The sequence below is a fragment of the Ranitomeya variabilis genome, chromosome 2 (genome assembly GCF_051348905.1).
Source record: "Ranitomeya variabilis isolate aRanVar5 chromosome 2, aRanVar5.hap1, whole genome shotgun sequence".
NCBI classification, from domain to species: domain Eukaryota; kingdom Metazoa; phylum Chordata; class Amphibia; order Anura; family Dendrobatidae; genus Ranitomeya; species Ranitomeya variabilis.
In genome coordinates, this window is record NC_135233.1 from 638,357,935 (window position 1) to 638,371,559 (window position 13,625).

Here is a 13,625-nt window from a genome sequence, read left to right on the forward strand (position 1 = left end):
AAATGTCTCTCAATGCAGCAATGCGCTAGTATGAACTTTGCAACTGTGTGGTCTGTGTCTGCATGTGGTCAGGGTAGGCTGTAAGCTGTTAGAATTCCAGCACCTCCAGAGAGGAGTTGTTTTGTGTGCAGTTGCTGACTGTATGACCACTAGTGTTGAGCGATACCGTCCGATACTTGAAAGCATCGGTATCGGAAAGTATCGGCTGATACCGGCAAAGTATCGGATCTAATCCGATACCGATACCCGATACCAATACAAGTCAATGGGACTCATGTATCGGACGGTATTCCTGATGGTTCCCAGGGTCTGAAGGAGAGGAAACTCTCCTTCAGGCCCTGGGAACCATAATAATGTGTAAAAGAAAGAATTAAAATAAAAAATATTGCTATACTCACATCTCCGACGCAGCCTGGACTTCAGCGAGGGAACCGGCAGCGTTGTTTGCTTAAAATTCGCGCTTTAACTTCCTTACTTGAAGTCCCGGCTTGTGATTGGTCGCGCGCCGCCCATGTGACCGCGACGCGACCAATCACAGCAAGCCGTGACGTAATTTTAGGTCCTTCAGGATTTTAAAATTACGTTCCGGCGTTGTGATTGGTCGCGTCGCGGTCACATGGGCGACGCGACCAATCACAAGCCGTGACGTCACGAGAGGCAGGAGACGCGCGCATTTTAAAATGACCACTGTATGCTACCTGCTCCTTTAGTGAGCTTCGATCCTCTGACTTTAATAGGGATTGTATCTAGCGTTATTGCCATTTGCCATACTCCTGTGATGTTTAACAGGGTATAGCACTCAGTGCTCTGTGGAGTAACAGAGCATCTACTTAGTTTTCTGTTCACCCGGTGTGACGGATAACACTGTGCGTTTAGGTTGGTATTTCACTACATTTAGTTTGCCATTGTTCACGTTAGCTGCAGTTATACATCTCTGCACGGCGAACCCCAGGTGGCAAATGCACGTTATTATTATAATTTATTTAGTGTGTTCTGCCAACCCTAACAATGTGTATATTTTATTTTTTTTTAAATATTATGAATAGGACGAAAAGGGGGTGATTTGAACATATATATATATATATATATATATATATATATATATATATATATATATATATATATATATATATATATATATTTATATTTTTAAAAACAGGTTTTTTTACTTTTGGCTTGCTTCAATAGTCTCCATGGGAGACTATAAGCTGCAATAACCCGATGGTCCTTGCTACATGCAGGCGATGATCAGATCGCCTGCATGTAGCAGAATACCTCACTTGTTATGAGCGCCAACCACTGGGTGGCACTCATAGCTACCGGCCGTAACAAGCACAGGGGTCTCCTGCTGACCCCAGGTTGTCATGCCAACCCATTGGCAAGCCACGGTCATGTGACATGGGCACCGATGGGAGGAGGTAATGACACAGGGTGGGAGATGGGGGGAGTCCAATGACAGACTCTGCCCATCATTGAACGTTAAGGGGTTAAAGGCCTGAGCTCTGCACATGTTAATACTACCAAAATGTTTGGGTGATGGTACAATATGTTAGCATTTGGGGCCCCACTTGAAATTTTTGCCCAGGGCCCCACTTTGTCTAAAACTGGCCCTGGTTGTTGTTTCTTCAACTTGTAGAATGTAAAAGTTCCATATTAGGTAAAACTGGTGTTAAAGATTGTTTTCCTCTGTAGTCATTATCTTTAACATTCTGTGTCTGCAACATGTATACTTATATGGTGAGTACTCAGAATTCTGAAGTGGTTGAATGATAGCCAGGAATAGAAACATTAGGCCAACAGTATACGTTATCAGTATGTCAATTCTTTTCTTGCATTGAGACTATAAAGGCTGTTCATCTCTCACTTTAGCAGTATTCCTACCAGTTGGGTCATACAGCATCTACAGGTAAGGTCTGCTTTATGTTGCATATACCTAAACCAACAGAAACAGACATGTCAGCTTGCACTATTTCACGGTATGATAATTTATCCCCATCTTGAAACTTTGAACACACAACACTGTTTATTCTTTAATCCAAATTACACACTTTCATTAATTTACATAATAAAAAATGTTATTTGCTGGGTTCACACAAAGTGTTTAAGAATATCAGTTGCAGCATTTTTCTTGGTAATTTTTAATAAAGGATTTATTTTAAGGCTATATTTCCACAATTAGCCTTTGAGTATTTAATGTTGCAGAATTTCTGCACGTATTTAAATTTATATTGTTGCATTTTTTTCAATGTATTTTTGATGGTATTTTTACATGCATTTTTTATCTCGTGTTTATCTCTTTTTGGTATGTCATGCTTTAGTTTCAATAATTTTATTTTTCAGTAACATAACAAGTGAACAACAGATTCCCTTGCAAGGGAGTTCAGTAAACTTCAATCTATACAAAGAGGAAAAACCGTACATACATTAACTCAGATTCAAAGATACAAATATGACGAGACAAGGACAAAGCTGCTTTGTTTTTTTTTATACTTCCTGGTATTTGGCTTTCATAAAACCTTTTTGATACAAGGTAGTAAACCAAAAAAAAAGAACTTATTCCATTTTTTTATATTCATCTGAACCAATGCTAACTACTTCCAGCTATTTTTCTAAACCTCAATGTCCTGAAAACACTTTCCCTTTAGGTTTTTCTTCATTCTAGGGAATAAGAAAAAGTTGGAGGGCTAGGTTGGGCGAGTAAGGGGTTAAGAAACCGCTGTCATGCAATTTTTTTCACCAAAAATTGATGGATTTTCAACACTGTGTGTTGTCAAGCAGTCAGTCCCTCAATATTCACAATTCAGGTTGTTGTTTTTTTTCTCACTGCCGCATGCAATCTCTTCAGCACTTGCAGATAGTAATGTTGGTTCACTGTGGTGCCCTGAGGAACAAATTCAACATGAATAACTTCTTTGATGTAAAAAAAAAAAAAAAAACCCATCAAGGACTTCAAATTTGATTTTATTTGCCATTCTTTTTTTGGTCTCGGCGATGAAACCATCTACCACTTGCTGGACTGCTGTTTTGTTTCACGATCATAGGAGTAGCTCCAAGATTCATCCTCTGCAGCGTCAGACTGGAACACCTTTGGTGCACCAGAGAAAATCATTCTTGGGGCCCACTATGTAGCTTCATAGAAATAAATACAAGACCACCAATTGTGTGATAAAACACGCTAATATCAGGGTATAATGTAAGGTTATACATGTCTTAATTATGTAGCAGGGGTTGGGGTAGCCCCCCTCATAGAATATAAAGTAGCCAACTCATAGAATATAAAGTAGCCCCCTCATAGGGTACAATGCAGCCCCCCTCATAGTATATAAAGTAGCCCAGTCATATAGTATAATGTAGCCCCCTCATAGGATATAATGTACCCCCATAGAATATAATGCAACCGGCCTCAGAGTATAATGCAGCCCCCCATATATTATAATTTAGCCTCCTCATAGGGTATAATACAGCCCCTCCATATAATATAATGTAGCCCCCCAGAATATAATGTAACCCCCTCAGAGTATAATGCAGCCCCTCCATAGAATATAATGCAGCCCCCCTCATATAGTATAATGTAGCCCCCTCAGAGTATAATGCTGCCCCCTCATAGGGTAAAATGCAGCTCCCCCATAGGGTATAATGCAGCCCTCCCTCATAGGGTATAATGCAGCTCCCCCATAGAGTTTAATGCAACTTCCCCCATAGGGAATAATGCTGCCCCCCTTTTTGGGTACAATGCAGCTCCTCCCATAGTGAATAATGCTGCCCCCTCATAGGGTACAATGCAGCTCCCCCTATAGGGAATAAGGCTACCCCCTCATAGGGTACAATGCAGCTCCCCCATAGGGTATAATGCTGCCCCCCATAGGGTATAATGTATCTCCCCATAGGGAATAATGCTGCCCCCCTCAGGGTATAATGTAGCTGCCCCATAGGGAATACTGCTGCCCCCAAAGGGTATAATGCAGCTTCCCTCTTACAGGGTACAATGCTGCCCACCTCATAGGGTATAATGTATCTCCCCCATAGGGAATAATGCTTCCACCTCATAGGGTAAAATGCAGCTCACCCATAGGGTATAATGCTGCCCCCCTCATAGGGTACAATGCAGCTCACCCATAGGGTATAATGCTGCACCCCATAGGGTATAAGGTATCTCCCCCATAGGGAATAATGCAGCCACCTTCATAGGGTATATTGTAGCTCCCCCATAGGGAATAATGCTGCCCCTCTCATAGGGTATAATGCTGTCCCCCTCATAGGGTAAATGTATCTCCCCATAGGAAATAATGCTGCCACCTCATAGGGTATACTGTAGTCCCCCATAGGGAATAATGCTGCCCACCATAGGTTATAATGCTTCCCCCCTCATAGGGTACAATGCAGCTCCCCCATAGGGTATAATGCTGCCCCCATAGGGTATAAGGTATCTCCCCCATAGGGAATAATGCTGCCCCCCTCATAGGGTATATTGTAGCCTCCCCATAGGGAATAATGCTGCTCCTCTCATAGGGTATAATGCTGCCCACCTCATAGGGTATAATGCTGTCCCCCTCATATGGTATAATGCTGCCCCCATAGGGTATAATGTAACTTCCCCATATGGTATAATGATGGCCCCCCATAGGGAATAATGCTGCCCCAGACTCACTGATATATATATTAAAAAAAGAGCACAATACTCACCTCTCCTCCTCACTCATGTCAGGAGCTGCACTGCAGTCGGCCTCGCACACAGCAGGTACGTGATGAAGTGACATCATCGCGCACCCGCTGTGTGCCAGAGGTGAGGGGAATGATGGGAGAGGGAGCGCCATCTGACGCTCTCTCCTCCATTAATGCACGCTGGGGGTGGCACTGGGGACAAGTCCCCCTGGCTTATGGCCTCATAGTCGCTGCATGGGCTGGGGGCCCTGGTCTGTGGACCCTGATAGCAGGCAGTGTTAGCTGCAGCATGTGGCAAACACTGCCCGCTATTATAGTGAAATTAATTCACTCCTCTCCACGCTCATGGGGGCATGGGGATGCATGAATATTCATTTCACTTGAGAAGCAGGAACAGGCTTAGGCAGGCTTCCTGTCACCCGCTGCTGCTCCGCTGGCACCTGGGGCCAGTCTGACCCAGATCCTCTATGATGACTTTTGACAACCCTTTTGCACCCAACCTAAAGAGAAAGCATTTTTAGGACATAGAAGAGGTTAAGAAATAATACAGGAAGAGCTTAAGGCTGGGGTCACGCACATCTGGACGCTGCGTTTTTGATGCTGCGGCTCAACGCTGCATCAAAAACGCAGCGTTTCCTGAACGTGGACACATACCCTAATGCTATTTTAACATGAGCTTTTACATACAGCAATTCTCTGTCATACTAACTCCTGTCCTAATGAATCGGACCCCAAGTGCCTCACAGCTTTTTCTCAGCTGGGGTTATTTGAGCATTATGGAACCATATGATTGAGTTTCTTACACTTGATTGATATATAGGCTTTTATATTCTATTTGTCAGATTTATCAAGCCAGTATTTTGGCTTAAAATGGTTTGAGATGTTGCAATCTTTTTTTGTATTGAGAGGTTACTAAAAACATTGCAACTTTTGAGGTTTTTTTTTTATCAAATCAATCAACTTTTTGAAGTGGCTGGAGATTAGTAAAAAGGGGTATGACCACCTGCAGCCCATCAGCAGAAATGTTATCCACTTCCTAACTCAAGTTTATTTCTTATACTTGTCCATGCTAGTTAATAGATATGTCAAGAGGCACCCATCTCAATGAAATTGGTGCCTTTTGCTTTATCAAGGCTGTCATACAATATGTGCCTACAAGACAGAAACGCATAAATTGCTGTGTATTTTTTTGCATTCTGTCACTTTGAGGTAATAACTCTGGAACGCTTCAACGGATCCCGATGATTCTGAGGCCGTGTTTCTCATGACATATTGTACTTTATGATAGTGGTAAAAATTCTTTGATAGGACTTGCATTTATTTATGAAAAAAATTGACATTTAGCGAAAATCTTGAACATTTTGCAATTTTAAAAATTTAATTTTTACGCCCTTAAATCGGAGAGTCATATCACACAAAATAGTTAATAAATAACATTTCCCACATGTCTACGTTACATCAGCACAATTTTGGAACCAAAATTTTGCTTTGTTAGGAAGTTATAAGGGTTAAAAGTTGACCAGCAACATTTCATTTTTTCAACAGATTTTACAAAACCATTTTTTTTAGGGACCACCTCACATTTGAAGTCACTTTGAGGGGTCTATATGAAAGAAAATACCTAAATGTGACACCATTCTGCACCCCTTAAGGTGCGCAAAACCACATTCAAGAAGTTTATTAACCCTTCAGGTGCTTCTCAGGAATGAATGGAATGTGGAAGGAAAAAATAAACATTTACTTTTCTTTCACAAAATTTTCTTTTAGACCTAATTTTTTTTACTTTAGCAAAGGTAAAAGGAGAAAATGGATCATACATTTTGTTTTACTATTACTCTTGAGCCTGCCTATACCCCATTTGTGGGGGAAATCTACTGTTTGGGCACATGGCAGGGCTCGGAAGGGAAGGAGCACCATTTGACTTCTTGAATGTCAAATATGCTGGAATAATTAGCGGTTGCCATGTCACGTTTGGAGAGCCCCTGATGTGCCTAAACAGTGAAAACCCCCAACAAATGACCCCATTTTGGAAACCACACCCATTAAGGAACTTATCTAGATGTGTATTGAGCACCTAGAACCCACAAGTGCTTTACAGAAGTTTATAATGTAGAGCCTTGAAAATAAAAAAAAATCACATTTTTCATAAATAAATCTATGTTTCTATATATACAATGCCTACAAGTAGTATTCAATTTTTGCCAAAAAGAAGAAAAGAAAGAAAATGAGCACCGCTGTAGTGCACTTACCCCTCGTGTGTGGAATTTATCCAAGTAGCTGAGACTCCATCGTCTCATATAGTCGGCTCTTTGAGGGTGCTGCAACCAATTAGATCCAACGTAGTAAAGCCAAAAAGAAAAGAATGTAGCGCACTCCTCAGTCCAGACAAAAAAAATCGTTTTCTTTATTCTTTATTAGGACATCTTACAGAGTCAAGCGGGCGGGAGGGAACGTGCTGGAGGGAGAAGGACTACAGCTGTTTCGCGCGGAAGGCGCTTCTACAGGTCCCGGTGACGGACGGAAATGGGGAGGAGGGATTTATAGTCTTGTCAAGACATAGTTACCTCCCCATATTACCGTGCCTCACAGGTAATACAAATTAATTGTTTATTTTATGACGATACAAAAAAACATATAACAGATTTAAAACAAGTGCTCATACACATACTTTAAAAACCGAAGTGAAGTGTGCTTGGTTGTACTATATTTGGCATAGCTAGAGAGAGAAAATATGTATTTAACGTAGCAAGAGGGATATATGTAAAAGTGTGAGTGCGGATTATAGGAAGACCGACATGTCTATCCGTTCATTTAGTCCCATTGGGCCAGTAGCGTTAGTACGCATTATCCATCGAGCCTCACATCTTAACAAAAGCTGATTTAAATTCCCCCCTTGTTGCGGTGAAAACACCCGTGAAATGCCAGCAAAGTGTAATGTTTGGGTATTACCTGCATGATTTTGTCTGACGTGATTTATTAAACGGGGGACACCTTTTCCTGTTCGGACTGAAGCAAAATGTTCTCTTATACGGATGTATAGGGGCGGATGGTCTTACCTATATAATAGAAGCCACACTGGCAGAAGATGACATACACTACATAGGTAGTTTTACAGGAGATAAAATCCCTAACTGTATGCTTTATTGGCCCTATTTTAACGGTATTACCTGTTATATGCTGTGTACATAGGTTACAATGTCCGCACTTAGTTTCCCTTAGGGATATCTTTGTTAAGCCAATGTGTGCGGTCAGTGGTAATTCGATTTCGTACCAATATGTCTCCTATGTTTTTGCTGCGTCGACTAGCAAACAGCGGGCCTCTTTCAAGTCTGTCAGTTAGCTCTGTATCTTTACCTAATATGTGCCAGTTTTTCCTGATTATTGACCTTATGTACATATCCATTGGTCCATATTTAAAACTGAATATAAACTGTTTGTTATCACTGGTATTTTTATGATTCTTCGTACTCAGCAAAAACATAGGAGACATATTGGTACGAAATCGAATTACCACTGACCGCACACATTGGCTTAACAAAGATATCCCTAAGGGAAACTTTAAGTGCGGACATTGTAACCTATGTACACAGCATATAACAGGTAATACCGTTAAAATAGGGCCAATAAAGCATACAGTTAGGGATTTTATCTCCTGTAAAACTACCTATGTAGTGTATGTCATCTTCTGCCAGTGTGGCTTCTATTATATAGGTAAGACCATCCGCCCCCTATACATCCGTATAAGAGAACATTTTGCTTCAGTCCGAACAGGAAAAGGTGTCCCCCGTTTAATAAATCACGTCAGACAAAATCATGCAGGTAATACCCAAACATTACACTTTGCTGGCATTTCACGGGTGTTTTCACCGCAACAAGGGGGGAATTTAAATCAGCTTTTGTTAAGATGTGAGGCTCGATGGATAATGCGTACTAACTAGTGTTGAGCATTCCGATACCGCAAGTATCGGGTATCGGCCGATACTTGCGGGTATCGGAATTCCGATACTGAGATCCGATACTTTTGTGGTATCGGGTATCGGTATCGAAACAACATTAATGTAAAAATGTGTAAAAGAGAGAATTAAAATAAAAAATATTGCTATACTCACCTCTCCGACGCAGCCTGCACCTTACCGAGGGAAGCGGCAGCGTTCTTTGTTTAAAATTCGCGCTTTTCTTTCCTTTACGTGAAGTCCCGGCTTGTGATTGGTTGCGTCGCAGTCACATGGGCGACGCAACCAATCACAGCAAGCCGTGACGTAATTTCAGGCCCTTAAGGATTTTAAAATTACGTCCCGGCTTTGTGATTGGTTGCGTCACAGTCACATGGGCGACGCAACCAATCACAAGCCGTGACGTCACGGGAGGCTGGACACGCGCGCATTTTAAAATGCGCGCTTGTCCAGCCTCCCGTGACGTCCCGGCTTGTGATTGGTTGCGTCGCGGTCAACCAATCACAAGCCGGGAGGCTGGACACGCGCGCATTTTAAAATGCGCGCGTGTCCAGCCTCCCGGCTTGTGATTGGTTGACCGCGACGCAACCAATCACAAGCCGGGACGTCACGGGAGGCTGGACAAGCGCGCATTTTAAAATGCGCGCGTGTCCAGCCTCCCGTGACGTCACGGCTTGTGATTGGTTGCGTCGCCCATGTGACTGCGACGCAACCAATCACAAAGCCGGGACGTAATTTTAAAATCCTTAAGGGCCTGAAATTACGTCACGGCTTGCTGTGATTGGTTGCGTCGCCCATGTGACTGCGACGCAACCAATCACAAAGCCGGGACTTCACGTAAGGAAAGAAAAGCGCGAATTTTAAGCAAACAACGCTGCCGGTTCCCTCGGAGAGGTGAGTATAGCAATATTTTTTATTTTAATTCTTTCTTTTACACATTAATATGGTTCCCAGGGCCTGAAGGAGAGTTTCCTCTCCTTCAGACCCTGGGAACCATCAGGAATACCATCCGATACTTGAGTCCCATTGACTTGTATTGGTATCGGGTATCGGTATCGGATTGGATCCGATACTTTGCCGGTATCGGCCGATACTTTCCGATACCGATACTTTCAAGTATCGGACGGTATCGCTCAACACTAGTACTAACGCTACTGGCCCAAAGGGACTAAATGAACGGATAGACATGTCGGTCTTCCTATAATCCGCACTCACACTTTTACATATATCCCTCTTGCTACATTAAATACATATTTTCTCTCTCTAGCTATGCCAAATATAGTACAACCAAGCACACTTCACTTCGGTTTTTAAAGTATGTGTATGAGCACTTGTTTTAAATCTGTTATATGTTTTTTTGTATCGTCATAAAATAAACAATTAATTTGTATTACCTGTGAGGCACGGTAATATGGGGAGGTAACTATGTCTTGACAAGACTATAAATCCCTCCTCCCCATTTCCGTCCGTCACTGGGACCTGTAGAAGCGCCTTCCGCGCGAAACAGCTGTAGTCCTTCTCCTTCCAGCACGTTCCCTCCCGCCCGCTTGACTCTGTAAGATGTCCTAATAAAGAATAAAGAAAACGATTTTTTTTTGTCTGGACTGAGGAGTGCGCTACATTCTTTTCTTTTTGGCTTTACTAAGTAGTATTCAACCCCCTGCAGATTTAGCAGGTTTAATAAGATGCAAATAAGTTAGAGCCTTCAAACAAGAGCAGGATTTATTAACAGATGCATAAATCTTACAAACCAAATAGTTTTGTTGCTCAGTTAAATTTTTATAAATTTTAAACATAAAAGTGTGGGTCAATTATTATTCAACCCCTAGGTTTAATATTTTGTGGAATAACCTTTGTTTGCAATTACAGCTAATAATCGTCTTTTATAAGACCTGATCAGGCCGGCACAGGTCTCTTGAGTTATCTTGGCCCACTCCTCCATGCAGATCTTCTCCAAGTTATCTAGGTTCTTTGGGTGTCTCATGTGGACTTTAATCTTGAGCTCCTTCCACAAGTTTTCAATTGGGTTAAGGTCAGGAGACTGACTAGGCCACTGCAACACCTTGATTTTTTGCCTCTTGAACCAGGCCTTGGTTTTCTTGGCTGTGTGCTTTGGGTTGTTGTCTTGTTGGAAGATGAAATGACGACCCATCTTAAGATCCTTGATGGAGGAGCGGAGGTTCTTGGCCAAAATCTCCAGGTAGGCCGTGCTATCCATCTTCCCATGGATGCGGACCAGATGGCCAGGCCCCTTGGCTGAGAAACAGCCCCACAGCATGATGCTGCCACCACCATGCTTGACTGTAGGGATGGTATTCTTGGGGTCATATGCAGTGCCATCCAGTCTCCAAACGTCACGTGTGTGGTTGGCACCAAAGATCTCGATCTTGGTCTCATCAGACCAGAGAACCTTGAACCAGTCAGTCTCAGAGTCCTCCAAGTGATCATGAGCAAACTGTAGACGAGCCTTGACATGACACTTTGAAAGTAAAGGTACCTTACGGGCTCGTCTGGAACGGAGACCATTGCGGTGGAGTACGTTACTTATGGTATTGACTGAAACCAATGTCCCCACTGCCATGAGATCTTCCCGGAGCTCCTTCCTTGTTGTCCTTGGGTTAGCCTTGACTCTTCGGACAAGCCTGGCCTCGGCACGGGAGCAAACTTTCAAAGGCTGTCCAGGCCGTGGAAGGCTAACAGTAGTTCCATAAGCCTTCCACTTCTGGATGATGCTCCCAAAAGTGAAGACAGGTAGGCCCAACTCCTTGGAAAGGGTTTTGTACCCCTTGCCAGCCTTGTGACCCTCCACGATCTTGTCTCTGATGGCCCTGGAATGCTCCTTTGTCTTTCCCATGTTGACCATGTATGAGTGTGCAGCGCCCCAGAGTCCTGGTCGTTGCAGTAGCATGGTTCAGCCACTAAGGGGGGCCATGCTGCGTTCGATGGCACGGAAGGAGTTCTCTGAGCAGGTATCACAGTCACCAATACATTTCACAGCTGGGCCTCCGGGGGGAGCTAAGGGTGCTATTCATTAGGCCACTCCCCACCATAGTGGGTAAACTGGGGGTCAGGCAGGAAGTTAGAGAGAACGCTGACGGGATTGAACGGAGCAACACCTGGTGGCAGAGGGTGTTGTGAAGGGAGAGACTGTAGGGTCTCTGCCAGGGGTGGGATCCTGGCAGAGGCTTGGCATGGAAAGAACGTAAAGGGACCGTGCCTGCTCAGCATAGCGGCGGTGCCCAAGGAAGGACTAAGAAGCGAGATAGATTGTGCTGAGTGAGAAACGAAATCAAGCGAAAGGAGATACCAGTGAGGGTTGTGCTGAAAGAGGCAGCACCTTACTGAGGCGCACTACCGGTGGCCGGAACGCCGAGGAGGTAAAGAGTTTCAAGTCATACCTCAGACCTACGGCAGGGCAGTTAGCTTGAGGCGGACTGTCTCACGCATCACCCAGGAAGGCAAAGGGGGGTACCAACAGGAGAGGGGCGCAGATAGAGTCCCGGAAGATCTCCGAGCCTCCCCGTCATACGGGTGCGTTCCTACCATAGTATCTGGAGGGACGAGGAAGATCATTGCGAATTAAGTTGTTGTGAGGGAACACGAGAAACAGACACAACAGTTGTGGGGTACTTTCCGTAAGCACAGCAGGGAAGGACTGCAACACATAGCGCTAGAAGGAAGGCACCGATTTCCACCTGCAAGGAGAGCTCTGGAAGTGCCATTGGACCGGCCGGACTTGCGCAGCCTGGTGAGCCGTATTCCGGACTGAGGACCCAGAGAGCTTCAGTAAAGAGGTAAAGAGACTGCAACCTGGTGTCCTCGTTATTTACCGCGACCTGCACCCCACAACTGCACCGCTACAACATCGCTTATTGCACCGGACGTCCCCCACTGACAGACAGGGCCACGGACCGGGTCTAGCCACCGTGACAACCCCAGGACTGAGACCTAGAGGCCCGGCTCCGGGTACCCCTCGGCCCTGCGGCGGTGTGGGGGCGCTCCAACTTGGCGTCACGAACAGGATCTACTTAAGCCTGAAGAATCAGGTCATGTGTGCCTAGAGACTGTGATTTACTGTACTTTATTGCAAGATTGTGCTGCGCCATTGGCCGCCAGAAGTTCCCACCAAAAGGCGCCGCCATTGCTACACCCCAGGAGAAGGAGGGTGTGTTATGGGCGGAGACTCCCAGTGTGGCGCGAGAAATGGCTACCGCCCCCTGCACTTCTGGCTGCAAAGAGATGACCTGCCCCAAAACAGAAGACAACCCCCTGAGATGCAACGGCGGGAAGCTGGCGACGGAGAAGCCCGACCTCGGAGAAATGGCGGAGTTAGGTGCATGCACTGCCGGCGACTATCAGGCGGCGATGACGAGCAGCAAGTGCCTGAGCGAGGAAGAAGCGATCCCGGCCTACCATCCTTCACCAGCGACGGACCGGGAGCCTGTGAAGCTGACAGCGGAATTACCTCCACCAATCCCGACCTCGGAGTTGGAGGAGGAGGAACCACAGCAAGCGGAGCCGAATCCGAGAATCCCATTGGAGGAGCCACGGTCCGGGCTGCAGCCGACTCCAGCGCCCTTGTCGGCGGACCGGATCGACCACGGAGGGACCACACTAGGCGCAGGTACGAAAGGCGCCCCTGCCCCCGCACTCGATCCCGCTCCCGCGACCGATTTCCCCCGCAACAGTAGCCCTTCCTTCACAATTGACCGGGCGATCCTCACCCCTGGCGCGATGGGGAAACTGTTACCACCATTACCCACCAAGTGGGGGGAACCCATAGAGATGGACCCGGGAGGAGTGATGTTTCGATGGGATACCCCCTGGGTCGAGCAGGACGGGGTTCCAGTGGATGGTCTCACTATTGCGGTGTTTACCTGGGAACAGTACAAACAATGCATACTCCAACACTGGAAGCAGCGCGAAGAAGTTGAAAAACAGGAGATGCAAAGTAAGAAGTTTATATATGGTGGAAAGGACGCAGTAAGACGAGGAATTGTATCGGCCTTC

At 45.1% G+C, this 13,625-nt stretch overlaps 1 protein-coding gene across 1 annotated transcript in view; it reads left to right on the forward strand.

Moving 5' to 3' along the window:
* The first annotated feature begins 1,840 nt into the window (after window positions 1–1,840).
* TNNT2 (troponin T2, cardiac type) overlaps window positions 1,841–13,625 on the forward strand; it is a 331,594-nt gene continuing 319,809 nt past the window's right edge. The window contains exon 1 of the mRNA XM_077292793.1: window positions 1,841–1,906. The gene's annotated coding sequence lies outside the window, so the exon portion shown is untranslated. The remainder of the gene's footprint in view (window positions 1,907–13,625) is intronic.